The sequence below is a fragment of the Phascolarctos cinereus genome, unplaced genomic scaffold (genome assembly GCF_003287225.1).
Source record: "Phascolarctos cinereus isolate Bilbo 61053 unplaced genomic scaffold, phaCin_HiC Scaffold_5;HRSCAF=322, whole genome shotgun sequence".
NCBI classification, from domain to species: Eukaryota; Metazoa; Chordata; class Mammalia; order Diprotodontia; family Phascolarctidae; genus Phascolarctos; species Phascolarctos cinereus.
The window spans coordinates 388576893-388597910 of NW_027555958.1; the positions used below are offsets into that span (position 1 = coordinate 388576893).

Consider the following 21018-nt stretch of genomic DNA (forward strand, 5'->3'; position numbering starts at 1 on the left):
TTAAGATTATCCAAGAGAGAACAATTCCCAGGAATTTTCTAATTGGACTCTCTCTATGACCCCTGATGATGATAGGTTTCAAAAGGGATGACCCATAGCTCATTTACCTATATTTGAATGTGAGCAGTTTATCCTTGTTTAGTCCTTTATCATGGTTCATTCATGTGCACATTTTTATGTTTCTGTTCCCTTCTGTGTTTGAACTTCAAAATTTCTCTGCAGCTTTGGTCTTTTCATCAGGACTGATCAAAAGCCTTCTATTTCATTAAAAATCCATTTCCCACATCTACCCCCCACCCTTGCCTCTCGAAGTATTATACTCAGTTTTTGCTGGGTAAGTTACTCTTGGCTGTAAGCCTATGTCTTTTGCCCTCTGGAATACTGTATTTGAAATTCTCTGTTCCTTTACAGTGGTGCCTGCTAAATAATGTATGATACTGACTATGGCTTCTTGGTACTTGAATTCTTTCTTTCTGTCTCTGTATAGTGGTTTTTTTTTTCCCCTTTTCCTGGAACTATAGATTTTGGCTGTGGTATTTTCTGGTGACTTTTAATTTTGGGGTATCTTTCAGTAGATGACCAGTGGATTCTATTTTTACTTTGTCTTTGTTTCTAAGAGATCTAGAAGTTTAAGGAATTCTTGAAATAAATTGTTTTAAAAAATAAAGAAAATTGTGGTCAGGACTTTTAGGTAATCCAATAATTCTTAAATTGTCTATTTATCTTTTGTTTTTCAGGTCAGTTGTTTTTATTGTGTTTCATTTTATTATCTATTTTTCAGTCTTTTGGCATTGTGTTTATATTTCATATTGCTTCATGGAGTAATTGCCTTCTATTTAGTCCATTCTATTTTCAGGGAGTTTGTTGCTTGGCAAAAGTTTTAAATCTCTCATGCCAAGCTGTTAATTCCTTTTCAAATTCTTTCTTATTTTTCCTATTTTTTCTCAAGTGCACATTTCATTTATAAATATATTTTTAATTCTTTTTATAGCTCTTATATCATCTCTTCCAGGAAGTGTAATTGATTTTTGCCCAACCTATTTTTTTCCTGAAACTTTTCTTGTAAATGTTTTAGAGTCATTCTCTTCTGCTGGGTTTTTGCCTTGAGCTTCTCTACACAACAATAATACTTTATGTCAGGTATTTTTTCTTTCTTTTTGCTCATTCTACCAGCTTACTCCCTGTCTTTGGATTTGATGTTAGGCCTGGTCTCTGCAGCAGTTCTGGATGAGAGGTCTCAGTTGGTCCTGTTAATGCTTTCTTGTAGTATTGAATGTTGTGTTATCTCAGGATCTGTGAAATAACATGGGCTCCTGCAAGCTTATAGTGCTCCCATAATGGTCCACTCCAGGGAAAAGTCTGACTGTTCCTTCCCTAGTCTGAGCTCTGTGAGTTCCTCACCTAGGTTTTGGGTCTCTATACTGCTACTGGACCTTGCCCCATCACCCAGCTAATAAGCTCTATTGGTACACAGTCACAGAATTGTAGGGCACACTTTGGTTTGGGATTCCTGCCCTCATTATTCCTCTATTAGCTCAGTTAGATTCTGGGCTGAGATCCTGCCCTGGTCCTGATGTTTGAGCCACATAACTGCTACTGCTTTAGTTGAACTTCTTCCTTTCTCTGTACACAAGCCAGAACTTCCAAATTCAGTTCTTCTATTGAGTCTGTTCTGGATCTATGATCCAATACTGGGAAGTGGGTAAAACATTTTTAAATTCAATTCTGTCTCTTTTGCAGGGCCCCAAAGGGTCTCAGATGTATGGCACACAGCCTCTTTCCATGTGATACAGGCCAGACCTCATCTCTAGTGTCTGTAGACCTCCCTGACTGTGTCCTTATGGACAAATGACTCACTATGAAATTTTCTGGATTTCCTCCTTACTATTTGGTTTAGTGCATTTTCTTGATCTTTTGGAAGACGTTTTACCAAGGGGCACTCAACATTTTGGCCTAGCCTTTCCAGTTCAGTAATCCACTCAACATTCATTAAGGAACTATAGTTTGCCAGGCACTGTTAATAATAATGATGATGATAATGGTGATGATGATGATGATGATAATGTCCCTGACCTTCAAGGAACTTGCAATTGAATAAGGAGGTAGTTGTCATTCACTTGTTTCAGTCACTTATGACTGCTTGTGACCCCATTAAGAGTTTTCTTGGCAAAGATTCTGGAGGGGTTTACCTTGTCTTTGTTTAGCTTATTATTTTTACAGAAGAGGAACTGAGGCAAACAGGGTTAAGTGACTTGCCCTGGTTCACACAGCTAGTAAATGTCTAAGGCTGGATTTGAACTCAAAAAGATGAGTCTTTCTGATTTCAGGCCTGACAATCCTTCCAGTTTGCTACCTAGTTGCCATCTAATGAAGTGAGACAACACAGAAAAGGAGGCAGGAAGAAAGGGAGAAATATCAGAGGGGACCTATGGATTTGAAAGCAGCCCAGCAGATACAGAGTATTGTGAGCCAAAAAGTCCAATTTCTGACCTTTCCAAAGGAAGACATTGAAAAGAGTTTGGTACTCTACCCTCCTGCCCTCCAATCAGAGAAAAGAGGAGGCTGAGAGTGTCACTGAATGAGGATTTGCCATTGCATCCTTTACCATCCTGGGAACCATGGCTTTTGGAGTAACTATGAATGATGAAGTAATCAAAATTTTCGATGACAGGAAAGTAAGGAAATGTTCTACGCAAGAGGAGATCAAAAAAAAGAAAGAAAGCAGTTCTCTTCTGCTTAAGTGATGACAACAAAGAAATAATTGGACAGGAAGCAAAGCAGATCTTAGTGTGTGTCATCAGTGATACTGCCGAGAACCCCTACATACTTTTCTGAAGTTGTTGCCTCTGAATTATTGACAATATGCTTTGTATGATGCCACATATGAGACAAAAGAGTCTTAGAAAGAAGGACTATTTATATTCTGGGTTCTTGAATGTGCACTTTTAAAAAACAAGATGATTTATGCTAGTTCTAAAGATGCCATTAAGAAGAAATTTACAGGTATTAAACAGGAGTGGCAAGTAAATGGCTTGGGTGATATTAAGGATCACTCAATGTTTAGAGTGAAATTGGGAGGCTATGTAGTAGTTTTACTTGAAGGAAGACCTTTACAAAATGACAGTAAAGTGACATCTGGAAGTAGCTTCCATTTTTGCAGCTCCATCAGTTGGAATAGTGTTAGGTTTTTGTCCCTTACCATACCTTTCTGGAATATGTAAAGAAGTCAATAATTTAAGTAGCCTACCAGTGATTGCCATTAGATTGTTTCATCCTGGTAGTTATATGTAGAACCTGAGGAATGCCTTCAAATAACATTTTATCCAAAACAAATTGTATTATATGCTTCTCTTGCAGAACTAATATGAATATAATAGTCAATATGAATATCTTACAAAACTGCAAAGGATTAAGCTAATTGAGTGTCTTCCACTGGTCAGATGCTAAACATCCTTCAGTATTCCTTAGAGTTGCACTTGATTGCAGTTTCTGAAGTCCTTGTGCTTCATACACCTAATCTGCCTTTAGCACGCGCATTGTGACTTTGCAGTATGTGTGTATACATATATGTGCATGCACATATGTACACACATACATATGTGTCCGCCTATATGTGTGTGTCTATGAATATGTGTAACTATGCATTGAAAGCACTTTTATGTAATAAGGTTGTACCCTTCAAAAAGGAATGCCAATTAAGTTGTCATAACATCATCAAATTATTGAAGTACCTATAGATCCTCAGTGTTCATTCCTGTTATCTACATATCTTCCTAAATGAAGTAATTGTTAATGCCTTTTTATTTTCCATTGAATGTACACAACAGGAGTAGGAGTTAAGTATTTACCAGGTGAGTTTTACAGAACTAAAGATATTTTGAATAATGTTATAATGGCAATTTCTGTGTGGAAAGAGACTTAGATGGAACATTGTTTTTGAGAAAAAACTCCCCACCCCTACAAAATTGTCCACTTTGCAATAAAACTTGTGACTTATTAGAGAAAAAAAGGAGGCTGAGAGAGGTGGTATCAATCTAAATTCAAGAGATGAGCTTTTGAGATGAGATTAGAGGTGAAGAACTAATCTTTGGAGGTGCTTCTTGTTCCCCAGTGTTGAAATCAGGCAGGTTGGAAGATGGAGAGTAGCCTTTCAATGGATAGTTATTATTAAAACAAAGTTTGTTTTTTTTAACTCTTTTTAGCTATCAAAATATGGATATCTTTCATGTTTTTCAAAGTAGAGAAACATCTTTTACTTCACACACACACACACACACACACACACACACACACACACACACCTGCTTTTTCCTGTCCCTTGCAGAATTACACTGCTCTATTTTTCTTAAAAGGATAGTGTACCTTACATATGTCAGACAAACTCAAATACTTTAATATCATCATAAAATAATAGGATTGAAAGGACCTTTAAAAATCCTTTCCCTCCCCCCCAAATAATAAATAATCAAAGCATATGAACAACTTGTTTTCAGAAGAAATCAAAATTTTATATAGACATATAAAAGTGCTCTAAGTAACTATTAATAAGAGAAATGAAATTAAAACAATTATGAGGTACCACCTCACACCTATCATATGGCTAACATGAAAGAAAAGAAAATGACAATTTTAGAGGGAATGTACAGAATTTGGGAAACTAATGCACTGTTGGTGGAGTTGTGAATTTGTCCAACCATTAGGAGAACAATTTGGAACTATGCCCAAAGGGCTATAAACTTGTGCATACCCTTTGACCCAGAAATACCACTATTGGGTTGGTACTCTAAGAGATCAAAGAAGAAGGAAAAGGATCTATATATACAAAAATATTTATAGCAGCTCTTTTTGTGGTGGCAAAGAAATGGAAATTGAGGGAATGTCTATTAATTGGAGAATGGTTGGTATGTGATTGTGATGGAATGCTATTGTGCTATAAGAAATGACAAAGGGGATGATTTTAGAAAAATCTGGGAAGACATATTAATTTATGCAGTTTGAAGTAGCAGAACCAGGAGAGCAGTGTGCATAACAATAGCAATATCATAACAATGATCAATTTTTAAATACTTAGCTACTCTGATCAATATAATGATCCAAGACAATTCCAAAGAACTCATGACGGAAAATGCTATCCACTTCCAGAAAGAACAAATGAAATATGAGTGCAAATTGAAGTATACTTGTTTTCAATTTTTTTTTTGCAACACAGCTAATATTGAAATATGTTTCACCTGATTTCAACTGTACAATTAATATCATATTGCTTGCTTTCTTAATGAGTGGAGAGGAGATGAAAGGAAGGAGAAAATTTGGAACTCTAATTTTCAAAAGAAATGAATGTTAAAATATATAACTAATATATTTTTTCAAAGAAAGATAAAGAATGACTCACTTCTTGTATTAGGCAAAAAAAAGTTAGAATTGAAATGGAACCACCTGACCCAGGTGAAAAAAACAAGAATACAAGAAGGGAAAAATCCTCCTTTAACAATGAAAGTGATGAATGTCTTGAAGATTTATGAAGCCGGAGGTGATGAAATGAAGAGAATCATTAATAAAACCTGGATAGAGTCATGGGAGAAACAAGCCAAAAAAGAGACTAAATTTTGAGAAAAAACAAACAAAAAAGGTCCTTTCTGTCAAAAATGTGGAAATAGTTTTAATAAGAGACTATTGTTGAACTGCACAAATACATATGGCAAGAACATTGTTTACATAGACTTTTTCAAAGCAAAGGCTGTGCATTTTTAAAGGCCATCTTGAAGAATGTATATAAACTGTAATGTATTTATTTTTAAAATAAAATTTTAAAGAGTAAAATATATTAAAGAATCTACCACCACCCCCTGAATCCAGAAAATATTCATTCTTGGGGGAAATGCCCACTCACTTGTCAACAGAGTAACCATTTTAATTATTATATTCATTCTGTTTCTTTATTTTTAGCAAGGAAACTTTTACCTGTCAAAATTGAGAAATTTAGTCCTTTCAGAACAGAGATTACTCCCAGAGAGGTAAGTGGGGAATCTGACCACATGTGTTCTCTATGTCAAACTACTCAGATACAATTTTGTGAGTAGCTGCAGAGATTTGTGGTATCTTGAGTTGATGAAAGAGTTCTGGTACTTGTAAATATCCCTAACCTTTTCAGGAAGCTATTTTAATGCTGAGAAAGTATCAATGGTGATTTTCTAAATTGTGTGCTTACTAACAATGATTTTTTTTATGTGTGTATGTTTTTTTCTGGCTAGTATTCCTTTCATTTTATTTTATTTTTCAATTTTGTAAAACATTAACTATGCTGCTGATGAGCAATGTGGATCAATCATAAAGAGCTTTTTTTTGGAGTTAGGAATACCTAAGTTCAAGTCCCAACTCTGACACAAACTAGAAGTATGAACCTGGGGAAATCATTCAGTTGCTCAGTACTCACAAACAACTCTCTATGACTATGTAAATTGAAGAGCAGATGCTGATCTGCATTGGTAGTGGGAATTTGCTCATGGGAATTTCATAAACCAATGTAATGAAAAGTCTGGAAAATACACAATAAAACAAACAAACAAACCACAATGCTTCTTTGATTCACTTGAGAGTGATCATGGACAGGGCTTAACGGTATTCAACTATACAAGGCAAATTCTTTTAAAATATATCACAACTGACAATAAATGAAAAATTCATGTATCATAGCATATGTGATATAAGAATATGACAGAGTAAAAAAGAAAATGTAACAACGTGTTATTATTATATTCATTGTGCTAATTTTCAAAAGAATTTATGAAGTGATTGTATACTGACCCTAGTATTGTAATTCTATCTTTTCTGTAGGCCACTGTACCTTTGCAGTAAGTTGCTGAACATTAGCTCAGATTAGAAATTCAAATCACTCAAGGTGGAATAAAATTATAGATAACCTGTCAACAATTTACTTCTCTTCCTATAATAAAATTCCAAGTTAAAATTTGTAAGACTTCGAAAGGGACAGAATCTACAAGAAACAGTTGGACTTCATTTTAAAAAAATGCACTGACAGAAAGACATTTTGGAAGTGCTAGTTGGAACCTTATCACTCAGTGATTACTGGAGGCTGCTGGAGGATTATTACTTCCATAATAATCTTCTGGAATCTATTCAACAAATACTGGATTAGCATATAGCCTAGATTAGTTCTGGGACTGGCAAACAGCAAAAACATCATGTTTGCTGTCTCTGAGGCTTAAAGGTAATAGAGTATCCCTTTTGGAGATGTCTTTAGAAATTATCATTCTTACTTCTAATTCCCAACCAGGAGTTACTTTTTCCTTATTCTTCCTCAGCATTCAGAGAGGAAGTTTCATAATTGTGTCACTGGCAAGTTGCCCACACTCACTTACTAAGTGAACATTCTTTGTTGTTTTTCCTTATGCAAATATAGTAAAAGCAAATGTTGGGTTCTGCCAATCCCCACTTACATGGAAGGTCAGGTTCCAAGAGGCAGATATTATGTCTATGTTCAGGTTCTAGAAATAGCATTGATGGTGAAGGGTAATTATCTAGTACTGTATAGATCATGAACATCACCAGGGTGTTTTCCTAAATCTAATTAGTTAATATCAATTAATTAGCCTGACTTGATTAGCTTTTAGAAATGACTATTTAATGTATTGGTATAGTTGATATAACAATGTCTCTCAAAAATTCAGTGATATAGTGTTTCACAACTATTTGCGGAGTCCAAGGGAAGTGGGCTCAACCTTTAGAGCTGTGGTGTCAAACTTGAACAGAAATAAATAGATAATCTATATCTTAACATAATAGCTAATAAAAAGATAACATAGATATTAAATAGAAATGCCACTAAACCATACACAAGGGTGGTTTAGGCAGGAGCAACATGTTTGACACTTCTAATTTAGATAGTACATGTGAAAAATGAGGTTACTGACATTTCTTTGAAGTCTCTTTGCTGGAGCCCTCAACATGTTGTGCTTGGGTTTGGGATAGTTCTTTTTCTGGGCTCTGTATAGAACCTTGAAATCGCTTTCAGTCTGTGATTAGCTCTGGTTCAAATACTATTACCCACTATTCCAGATATTCTTGGAACACCATTGAGAACATGGGAGGTTTGAAATTCTCCAGACCCTTCAGAGATCAGAAAATCCTCTTCCAAACCAGGGTAGAGAAAGGGGTAGGGAAGAAGGCTAGGACAAGGACTCCTAATTCCCAAAGTTGTTCTTTCTCAGGTGAAAGGGATGAAATATCTGATTCAAATTAATGCAAAAGGCAAAAGATTGCATGACCAATCTTGTAGCAATCCAAACAGACTTCCTGTCACACTTAGGTAGACACACAGACTTTTATTCACCAAGGTGAACAACTCAGATTTTATTCTTACCTCATAAAAGAAACAAGCCTAAGTTGGGTTCAACCCCTCTCATACATAGATAAATGTCTGTCATTTATCCAAGGTCTAAGAATTTCCAAATGTTTTATTCTCTTCAGTATTATCTATTGATTGAGAAGCACCACAGCGTAGTGGAGATAACATTGAACTTGTCATGGGACCTGAGTTTGAATCCCAGTTCTCCCACCTATGGAACTGAAGAAATTATTTGACTCCTCTGATCTTCAGCTTTCTCATCTGTAAAAGGAAAGGGTAAGATTGGATGACATCAACAGTCCCTTCTAGGCTTAGATATACAATGCTAAGAAGATTTAAAGCTCAAGATTATCTCAGTTCACTGAGAGCCAATGAGAAAACGTGTATCTCTTATTTTTCTACAGAAATAGGAGGAAGGGAACAAAACGCTTTACTCATTTCAGTTAATCTATTTCACCTTGGAGAGAGACAAGAGGCAAAAAGTCAGTTTAAGTGTTCAGATGACTCACAATAATAACAATAAGTTGTGTTAAAAAGATATATTCTTCAATGCTTCAGAATACTTGCAAAAATCTAATCTCTTAAAGTAGTATTCATATAAAATAAATTAGAATCAGACACAATGCTTCATACCCTTGTCTGGTCAGACTCTCATTCTAAGCAATGTCTTTCATTCTTACAAAAGAGTCTGGGTGATTGCATTTGTAAGTCAATGTCAAAAGTGATATGAGACATCCTTTTGTTATAAATATTTGTTAGCTGGCTATGTACCTCAAGAGAGCAACCATTAGAGGAATTAAAAACATTATATGAACTAAAAATGCAATTTTGAAGGACCAAAAAATTATAAAACCTGCCCAGAATTTTTATTTGTCAAAAACTCAGGTGACTTCTTGCCTGGTGTTGGGGAAAAACAGAGCCCCTTCATAGCATGAATATAAAAGTGTTTGGAGCCAACCTGAGGGTGCCTTTTTGTCCTGAATCCTATGTTCCATGGATAGGTAGATGGGCTACACTACATTGCTGTAACTTACTATGAAAAATTTTTAAATGTGGTTGTTCATAAAAAATCTAACTATTTCAGAAATTAGGGCACAATATTTGACTATCCAAACTTCTTAATATGAAGAATTCTGGAATCTGACCCCACCCTAGATTTGGGAAGCACTTCAAGGGGGACTAGAAGATAGATATCTTCAACAATACCTTAAACATTCCACATCCTTCAGGATACTGTGTGCACAAAATTATATTTTCACACCAAATGATCGATTTCAATATAAATGTCAGCATATAAAAAGCCAGTTACGTTTTATGTTTTTTTAGGCCAAGGGTATTTATCACTTTTCAATAAGATATCTTATTGCCCTATGAAAGTAATTATCTAACAAAATTATTTGCATGTGCACATACAATGTGGATGCGTGTACATACATATACTCATGTGTACATATGCACATATATATGCATATAATATATGCACATATATCATTCATTATATACATATATGCATATAGTTATATGTGTACATGTGTCATTTTAACAGAAGGCATTTATATAAGTACAAATCATTTTAGTTGTAATGAGTCTGGTGAACAATTAAATTGACTCATGGAATCAAGTCTCTGTCCAAGGTGTAATAGGTTATATGAAAATGAGTTTCTTCTTCTTCTCCCTCTGTTTCTGGAAAAAACAAAAACAAAAACAAATCAGTAATTGAAAGTCTGCTAATTGTCTGTCAGTGAATATATTTGTGTGTGTACACGTGGATACATACATATACACACATATATGTATGTGTGTATATGTGTATGTTTATATGTCCTAGTATATGTTTATACATCATTATAATGTCCTTCCCTGACACTCCTAAAACCATTGACTAAAAAAATTATGTTTTCTTGTCATTGAAAACACTGTAGATTATCCTGTTGTCAATCCTCTACTTAGAGTTGGCTACTACTTGTGAAATCTATCATTAAGATTCTCTTTTGCATAGATAATGTAAGTAATATTTCTAGGTACTTATAGAAGCAGCTGGTAGGCAGCAGATGCCCTGGACCTGGAGTCAGGAAAGCTGAATTTAAATTTCTTCAGACATTTATTGGATGTGTGCACCTAAACAAGTTACTTAAACTGTTTGCCTCAGTTTCCTCACATGTCAAATGAAGAGAATAATAGCACCTATCTCACTGAGCTGTTGTAAAGACCAAATAAGAATTTTTTTTTTCTGGGGAATATATTTTTAAATTTTATTAATTTATTTTGATTATTCAACAATCAGTTCCATATGCTTTTGAGTTGAAAACTTTTCTCCCCCTTCCCCCCACCTCCCCAAGATGGCACACAATCTGATATAGCCTTTACATTTACATACCCATGAAACATATTTTCCCATTAGTGAAGTTGTAAGTAAAAATTAAAACCAACAGGAGGAACCATCAGAAAGACGAAACAAAACTCAACAGAAGGTAAAAATAAGTGATAGCAATTCGACTTCCATAGTTCTTTCTTTGGATGTGGACAGCATTTTCCATCCCGAGGCCTCTGGAGATGTCTTAGATCCTTGCAATGCTGAGAAGGGTTCAGTTTACCAATATTAGTCATTGCATAACGTGGCTGTTATTGTGTATAAAGTCCTCTTGGTTCTGTTCACTTCACTGAGCATCAGACCAAATAAGTCTTTCCAGGTTTTTCTGAAGTCAGCCTGTTCATCATTTCTTATAGCACAATAGTATTCCATTACATTCATATACCACAACTTGCTCAGCCATTCCCCAATTGATGGCATCCTCTCAATTTCCAATTCTTTGCCACCACAAAAAAGAGCTGCTATGTATATTTTTGTACATGTGGGTCCTTTTCCCATTTGTTTGATCTCTTTGGGATACAGCCCTAGAAGTGCTATTGCTGGATCAAAGGGTATGCACATTTTTGTATCCCTTTGGGCATAGTTCCCAATTGTTCTCCAAAATGATTGGATCATTTCACAACTCCACCAACCATGTATTAATGTTTGTTAAAAAGCAAACAGAGCTTAGAACAATGCTTGGCACATTGTAGCTGTTATAGAATTATTTCTTTTTCCCCCCTTATATGAAAAAATGTGTGCCTCAGAAACCCCTTATTGCATTGATGTCTCTGTCCCTGCCAGAGTAGGAGGTATAAATATTTAAAAAACCATAAAACTATTAATGACATCTATTATGTCATATGCAATGATGAGCTATAGACAATCAACTATACACTCTCCTCTGTATTTGAATCCCTTGCCTTTTATCATTTCATCATTCACTCACTACCATTGCCCAACAATGGCTTTCTCCTATCATTAGCCTTCTTAGCTGTTACTTGCCTTGTGTTGAATATGCTGGAGAGAATCAGGCAACTTTGACAACTGGATTCATTAAACACTTATATTACTAAATAACAATTTGGACTCTCAGCACTGCATGACAATCCTGTTATTCTTTTCTGATCAGTTTTCTACACACTCTCCGTAGTGCCTATCCTCTGTCTTCTATGACCCTGCCTAAGTACACTATACCAGCTCTGCTCCCCTCTCTCCAGAAGAAGTCTTCATATTCTAATTTGTTGAAAAATAAGAGACCCCATCATTCCTTACTCCATAACTCAAAATGTCTTTATATCATCTCCCATTATACTTTCCTTTGATTTACTCTCTGAGAAAGAGGATCATCGTTCCCATATCAAAGTTAACTCCACTCGGGTCTATTGGTTCCCTAATACCATACCTTTCTATCTCCTCCAGAGATTTGGTCCTTCAGTTGTCTTTCCCTTACCCTCCATATTCATTCTTTTCTTTAGACACTCATTTGCTTCCCAGTACTAACACAACATCAAGAAAAACTAATAACCAAAAAGTAAACAAATAAACAAACAAATAAATAAATGAAACCCTTTTCCTTAGCTCTGTCACTCTAAAGTTATATCTTATATGAAAAATCTTATATTTCTTGTGCTTTTCAGAGTCAAACTAGAGAAAAGAACAATAATATTTGTTGCCTCCATTTACTCACTTCCTACTCAAGGATGGCACATAATACTTGACGTCTGACCTCATCACTGCATTGATACTTATTTCACGAAGGTTGCTGATGATTTAATATCTGCTAAATGAAGTTGCATTCTTTTGTTCATTTAACTCAATCTCCTTTCTAAACCTTTGAACACTGTTACCTACCCACTCTTTTTGAAGATTCTCTCCTCTGCTTCTCTCTTTCAGTTTTCCTTCACCCTTTTTGACTACTCTTTGTCAGTCTCCTTACCTTGTTCATTATCTGTCTCTTGCCCATTAATGGTGTATTTCACCTAAAGCTCCAAAATGGGAACTCTACAATTCCTTCTTTATATGCTTTCAGTGATTCTTCACCCACCATGGATTCAATTATAATTTCTATGCATATGACTCCAAAATCTATATATCAAACCCTCATGTCTCCTCTTTACTATAGCCTTACATTGTCACCTGATTGTTAGACAATTCATGCTGGTTGCTGTTTACATATTTCAAATTCAACATGTCTGAAACACAACTCTTCACCTTTCTCTTAATCTTACTTCTCCTACAACCAATTTCATTAGAGGCTACCACTATCCTTCCAATCACCCAGGCAGGAAAATAGAAAGCTTTCTTTACTCTGTACTCTGGCATGCCAAATTAACTGCCTACAGATTGTCAGTTCTACCTAAATCAGTCAATAAATAAGCAAACATTTATTAATGTATAGTAATCACTGATGCTACCAGCCAAAGATATGAAACAAAAAATGAAACAATCTGTGCCCTGAAGGATGTTATATACTTTTGGAGACAAGGCAGACATCTTGTATGTATATAACCATATACTGAAAAAAGGAGTAGGTGTAAGGAATGATCTATAATTTCATTGATATAAAGAAGTCCCACATGAAGAACCTTCTTCAGCCAATTCCCATTAGCACTTTAACTAGAATTTAAGTCTAAGAGAGATGCTTAGAGAACTGAGAGGTTAAGTGATTTACTCAGTATTGCCATTAGCATTTCTGTCAAAGTCAGAACTTGAGCCCAGGACTTTGTGGCTAAACAAATGTTTACAAACAACAACAAAATAAAGAAATTATGAGTACGGAGAATACGAGCAAAAAAGTGGTGATTGAATGATAATGTTCTTTATAAAAATTGGGTTGTGTAAAATCATAGAAAGAACAAATATTTGAAAGAGAATAATAATTATGAAACAAAAAACTAAAAGTCATGGGATGAAGCTAAAGCAATTCTCAAAGGAAAAAAATGTATCTCTGAAATCATACATCAAGAAAATAGAGACTGTAGTTATGAACTTAAAAGTCCATTAAAATATGAAAGTTAACAAATAAATATCACTTTTTCTCAAAAAAAAGAAACAAGGAAACAGCAGAAAGAAATGGAATTATTATCTGTGAAGATAGGACAATTTGTGTGAACTACTGAGGGTAGGAAATAGATTGATGAATAATAAGGTTGGAGCTTTGGAGTTTATCTCACCATACATACAAAAACAATTGTCAAATTGTCAGATTTCATGCTTTTCTTCTCTACTCACAAAGTCAATGCCCTATTTTGCATCTTCATCACATCTTGCCTGTTATTGTTGAAATAACCTCTAAATTTGTCTATTTGACTTGTCTCTCTTTTCTCTAATCAATATTTCAAATAGCTGCCAAAGTAACTTTTCTTAATGCAATATAAATTAAATTTAATAATAGACAATGGAAAGAGATTTTTAAAAGTTGGAAATTAAATAATCTAATCCTTTAAAAAAGTGAGTTAAAAACAAATTACAGAAACAAGGGATAATTTCATTAAAGAAAATAGCAACAATGAGACAACATAACAAAATTTATGGGATACAGCCAAAGTGATACTTAGAGGGGATTTTTTTTTATCTCTAATTGCTTACATAAATAAAATAGAGAAAAGCAGATTAATGAATTAGGCATGCAACTGGAAAAAAACTAGAAAAGAACAAATTAAAAATCTCTAATTAAATGACAAATTAGAAATCCTGAAAATCAAAGGAGAGATTAATACAATTGAAAGTAAGAAAACCATTGAACTAATAAATAAAACTAGAAGCTGGTTTTATGAAAAAAAAGAGAAAAAACATTGGTTAATTTGATTATAAAAAGAAAGAAAACCAAATTACTAGTATCAAAAATGAAAGGGGTGAACTTACCATGATTGAAGAGGAAATTAAGACAATTGTTAAGAGGTATTTTGCAAAATTACACATGAATTAGTTTGACAATCTAAATGAAATGAATGTTTACAAAAATATATAAATTACCCAGATAAGCAGAATAAAAACCAAAATACTTTAATAACCCAGTCTTAGAAATAATAAGTTGAATAAGCCATCAATGAACTTTCTGAGAAAAAAATCGCCAGATAGATTCACAAGTGATTATTATCAAAATGTTTAAAGAACAATTAATCCCAATACTATATAAACTATTTTAAAAAAAATAGGCAAAGAAGCAGTCTTACCAAATTCCTTTTATGACACAATGAAGTGCTGATTCCCAAACCAGGAAAAGCCAAAATCAGAGAAATAAAATTATAGACCATTTTCCCCAATGAATATTGATGCAAAATTCTTAAATAAAATACTAGCAAAGTGATTGCAGCAATATATCACAAGGATATGACCAGGTAGGGTTTATACCAAGAATTCAAGGCTGGTTCACCATCAGGAAAACCAACAGCATAATTGACCATGTCAATAACAAAACTAGCAGAAATCATGTGATTATCTCAGTAGAAGAAGAAAAAAAAATATTTGACAAAATACAGTACCTATTCCTGTTTAAAAAAATAAAAAAAAAACTCTAGAAAGCATAGGAGTCAATGCAGCTTACCTTAAAATGATAAGTACTATTCATCTAAAACCATCAGTAAGCATTATCTATAATGGGAGTAATCTAGAAGCCTTCCCAATACAATCATGGGTGAAGCAAGAATGGCCATTACTACCTCTGTTATTTAATATTATATCAAAAATGTTACCTATTGCAATAAGAGAAGAAAAATAAATTAAAGAGGACAATAAGGAAACAAAAACACCACTCTTTGTAGATGATATGTTACATTTAAAAAATCAACTAAAAGAAATTCTTAAAATTATTAACAACTTTAGCAAAGGTTCAGGATATACAATAAAACCACATAAATCATCAGCATGTCTATATATTACTAACAAAGCCCAGCAGCAAGAGACAGAAAGAGAAATTCCATTTAAAATAACCATAGATAATATAAAATTCTTGGGAGTCTACCTGCCAAAACAAAGCTAGGAACCATATGAACACAACCATAAAGCACTTTTCACACAAATAAAGTTAGAGGTAACAATTGGGAAAATATTAATTACTCTTTAAGGGAGGCTGAGTCAATATAATAAAAAATGACAATTGTACCTAACTTTATCAATTTATTCAGTACTATGCCAATCAATTAAAATTATTTTACATAGCTAGAAAAAAAATGATAAAATTCATCTAGAAGAAGAAAAACTCAAGGATATCAAGGATATGAAAAAAAAATGTGAAAGTGGTCTAGCTATGCCAGATTTCAAACTGTATTATAAGGCAATAATTTATCAAAACAATCTGATAGTAGCTAAGAAATAAAGTAGTGTGTCATTAGAATAGATAGATATAAATTACTTTATATTGATGATTATTATAATGTAGTATAAGATAAACCCAGAGATCTAAGCTTTTGGAACAAAAACTGATTATTTGACAAAAAAACTACTGGGAAACTGGAAAACCGTATGTCAGAAACTAAGTATAGACATCTCACACCATATACCAAGATAAGGTCAAACCAGGTACATGATTTATACATAAAGGGTGACACCATAAGCAAATTAAGAGAGCATGGAATAGTTAATCTGTTAGATTTGTGGATAAGGGGGAGGGCAGCTAGGTGGTGTACTGCATAGAGCACCAGCCCTGGATTCAGGAGGACCTGAGTTCAAATCCAGCCTTAGACACATAACACTTACTAGGTATGTGACCCTGGGCAAGTCACTTAACCCCATTGCCTAGCCCCCCAAAAAAATATGGATAAGGGAAGAATTTAGGAACGAAGAATTTAGGAACAAAGAATATATAGACAGCATTACAAAAAAACAGAAAATTTTGATTATATAAATTTAACAAAAGAAGGTTTTGCACAAACAAAACCAATGCAACCAAAATTAGAAGGAAAACAGAAAACTGTGGAAATGTTTTGCAACAAGTATCTCTGATAAAGGCCTCATTTCTCAAATATGTAGAGAACTGAGTCAAGTGTATCAAAGTACAAGTCATTCCCCAATTGATAAATGGTCAAAAGATATGAACAGGAATTTTTCAGATGAAAAAATCAAAGCTATCTACAGGTATATAAAGAAAGTCTCTAAATCATTTAATCAGAGAAATGTAAATTAAAACAACTGTGAGGTCCCATCTCATACCTATCAGAGTGTGGCTAATATGGTAAAAAAAAAAGGAAAATGTTGGATGTTAGAGAGAATGTGGGAAAACTAGGACACTAATGCACTTAGTGGAGTTGTGAATTGATCCAACCATTCTGGAGAGCAATTTGGAACTGTGCCTAAAGGGCTATAGAACTGTGCATAGCCTTTGATCTAGCAAAACCACTGCTAGGTCTGTATCCCAAAGACATTCAAAAAAGGAAAAAAGAAAAGGACCTATTTATACAAAAATATTTTTAGCAGCTCTTTTTGTGGTGGCTAAGAAGTGGAAATCAAAGTGATGTTCATCAACTGAAGAATGGCTAAATAAGCTGTAGTATATGATTGTAATGGAATATTATTGTGCTGGACAAGGAGGATGATTTCAGAAAAACCTAGAAAGACATACATGAACTTATACATAGTAAAGTGGACAGAACCAACAGAACATTGTACACAATAACAACAATATTGTTCATTGAAGAACTGTGAATGACTTAGCTATTCTCAGCAGTATGATGATCCAAGACAATTCCAAAGGACTAATGTTGACGTACACTATCTGCCTGTAGAGAAAGAACTGATATTAATTTAATATGGACTGATGCATGCAATTTTTCACTTTCATTTTTTTCTTAGAATCTTCTACAAAATGACTAATATGGAAATGTTTTGCATAATTAAACATATGTAACCTATATCTGATTGCTTACATATCAGGGAGAATGAATTGAAACTTAAAACTTTAAATAAAAATTGAAAAAAATTCAAAAAGCAAAGTAATTTTCCTAAAGCATAAGTTTACCCATGTGTTTTCTAATATGATAGATTACATTTGTTCTCTATTACCTTCATAATATGGATAAGCTGATTGGAAGGAAGGAAGGAAGGAAGGACAGAAGGAAATAAGTATTTATTAAGTGCTTACTCTATGTTAGGCACTATGTTAAATAAGGACTGAAGATACAAATATAACCAAAAAAAAAAGACTTCCCTGCTCTCAAGGAATTTTGATACTCATGAAGGAAAATAATACATAAATAGGAGCTAGAAAATGAGAATGAAGGAAGAGGAGGAAGAGGGAGTGGCTTTGAAGTCAAGAAAGTCAAGAACAAGACCAGGAGGAAAATGAAGGTAGATTAGTACAGACCCTGACAAAAAATGAAGGCTTCAAGGAGTACTCACTATTAGGAGAATGGGGAAAGATTCACAGAGGAATATTCCAGGGTGGACAGGCTGAAAGCACTGTATGCTGTTCCAGGGCAAGGAGACCTTAGGCACTAAGGTAAGTTTTAGGAGGATCCAGCAGTTGAGGTAGGGCATGGTTTTGAACTCCAGAAAATTAGGGAGAAAGCTAGAAGGAGAATAAAAGTAGGTCAGCTTTAGCTCTTCCACCAAATGGATGTTCCTGAAGAAACTCACCAATAGAAGAAGGGGGTTAGGACTTGTGGAGGAATGTTCCAGGTAAGCAGGAAGCAGGAATTGTAGGCTGTTCTAGGGCAAGGAGGCCCCAAGATGAGCCAATAGTAGAGAAGGCATGGTTTTGACATCGAGAAAGTCAGGTACAGGGCCAAGAAGAAAATGTCATTTAAAAGTTTGGCATTTGAAGTTTCTTTTAAAACATTTCATAGGCTGACTTCAGCCCATCTCCTCATAACTTTTATTTTGTTACTTGCCTTCACATGCCATATCCTAGCTAAAATTACCTTTCGCTATTCCTCGTACGTAATATCCCATTGCCCATTTCTTTGCCTGTGTACAAGCTGTTAAGATACCTGAACTCCCTCGTCATTATGAATTTTTTGGAATCCATTAGTATCCTTCAAATGTCAGTTCAAATGCTATTTTCTGCAAAAATCTGATCCAAATTTCCCTGCTACTGGTCTTTTTTGTCCCCAAAATTACTATCTTGACTTAATTTTGTATTCATTACATATTGTCTCCTACTATTGAGTGAAAACTCCTTGAGAACAGGTAATGCTTCATTTCTGTCAAATTAATTCTAGCACCACCCAGCAAACAGTAAGCACTTAATAAATTGGTTGATTGTTTGAATAAGAGAAGAATAAATATATACATATGTGTGTATATGTATGGTATAAACATACACAAAGAGGAGAAAAATCCCTTTTTGCTGATGATACGATGGTTTACTTAAAATATTCCAAAAATTCAGCAACTAATAGCTTTAGTGGAATAGTAGCATCTGAAAACAAACATTTCTGTATGAGAACAATAAAATTGATGATGAAATGATATAAATGAATATCTCAGTAAAATAAGTAGAAAATGAGTAAAATATTTTGGATTAAAATTAACACAGCACATTTGGGACTGATAAAGATAGAATTGTGAAATATTGTTTTAAAACAATGAAGAACCACTTAAATAATCAGAGGGTTGTTCATTACTCAGGGCTAGACTGCAGCGATATAATAGAGTGATGATATCTAAATTGCTAAATATTAGCTTGCTGCAACACATTAAAAATGAAACATTATGTCAGAGAAGTACTTTAATAGATGTCATCAAAGAAATATATGAACAAAAAAGTAGATGGGCTAGTCACAAGAGAACAGGGGATAAATGATGGGAAGTCTTCATGTTTCACTTAGATTAAAAATAGGCAATGAAGACTCCCTCCCCACCCTCAAACACATGAGATTGACCCATTGTAGCAAAGTTATGAATTATAAACATTTTACAGATGAGGAAACTGAGTCAGACAATGGTTATGTGACTTGCCTATTGTCACACAGCTAATAAGTATCTGATTCAGAGTTTCACTCAGGTCTTCTGGAGCCCAATCACAGAGTTCTATGAACTGTACTCCCTCCCTCTCTCCTCTATCACAATTCCACTGGGGTATTGTATACTGCATCTTCTTAAATGTCCCAGATTAGACTAAATTGATTTTTGTAGAGTTTCAGATTGTCCTTACATGGGGTGAATGGATTGATTCCTTTCTTGGCAGAAGCACTGGTTATAGTGATGTGTCAGAAAGTAGAAAGAAAAGTCAAGAATCACAGCATTTACATTATCTACTAAAATTAATTTAAATATCCATACTCTGAATTCATGATGTCTTTACAGTAACAAATGAGTTAACACACATTGGAGGAAATGTTATATGTATAGAGTTCCATGAGACGTGGGACATAAAGGAGGGTGTCACCACATAGATGAGTTGGAAGGAACTTTAGGGTGTATTTTATAGAAAAGAAAAAGGAGACCCAGGGAAGGGGAAGTTCTTCATCTGGGGTTAAATGGGCAGTAAGTATTAGAGTCAGGATTTGAACCCAGTTCTCTGGCTCCAGTACCATTGTTCTTTCTAGTATACCAAGTTGTCTGCTACCAGGCATGAAGAAGATGCATGACTAAGGTCTAGACAGACAGATTTTTAATTTTTTTTTTCTAGACTGAAGCAATTTTATAGTCATACCTCACATAATTAAGGTTCTGACAGGAAAACAGCAGTATTAGTTCATAGGGAGCATTGTTGATATAACTATTAGTACAGCGTATCTATTTAGAAATAATTGTCTTGATGACATAAAGCTACAGATTGAATGACACTAATTTCTCTAATATTCAGTACTTCCAGGACCTAGATTTGTATAAGTATGAGGAGTTCCTCTACCAGTGGAGACTGTAATGTCTCTATGACTACAGCATCAGAGATTTAGACCTGGTAGACAAATTGAAGGTCATCTCATACAATCCCCTAATTTCACAAAAGAGGAAAATGAGGCCCAGAGAAATTAAATGCTTTGTTCAAAATCACATAGCTGGTATGCAACAAAGCTAGTATCAGAACCTAGATCCTCATTCCAATTTCAAGGTCCTCTCTCTATGACGCATAACAATGGTGTGCAAGAACTGTTTTTAGTAGAGAAATTCATCACCCTGGCTTTAATTTATTAGAAAAAAACTTTCCTTTAAATAATATACGTTATCTTTCACCGGACACCTTAATCAAGTTATCTACCACTTACTAGGATCATCAAGATCATGACCTTCAATGGCATACTTAAAACAAAACAAAACCTTACAGAATCCTCCATTCCACAAAGAATTATGCAAATAGATCGTTATTATGTATTTTACACTAAGGGAGATGGTAATTTCAATAATTTTATAACCTGGCACC

The 21018-nt window shown here is 34.3% G+C and overlaps 1 pseudogene; it reads left to right on the forward strand.

Annotated features, from left to right (window-relative positions):
• The first annotated feature begins 2618 nt into the window (after positions 1 to 2618).
• Positions 2619 to 3221, forward strand: LOC110197665 (cofilin-2 pseudogene; annotated as a pseudogene).
• Positions 3222 to 21018: the final 17797 nt, after the last annotated feature.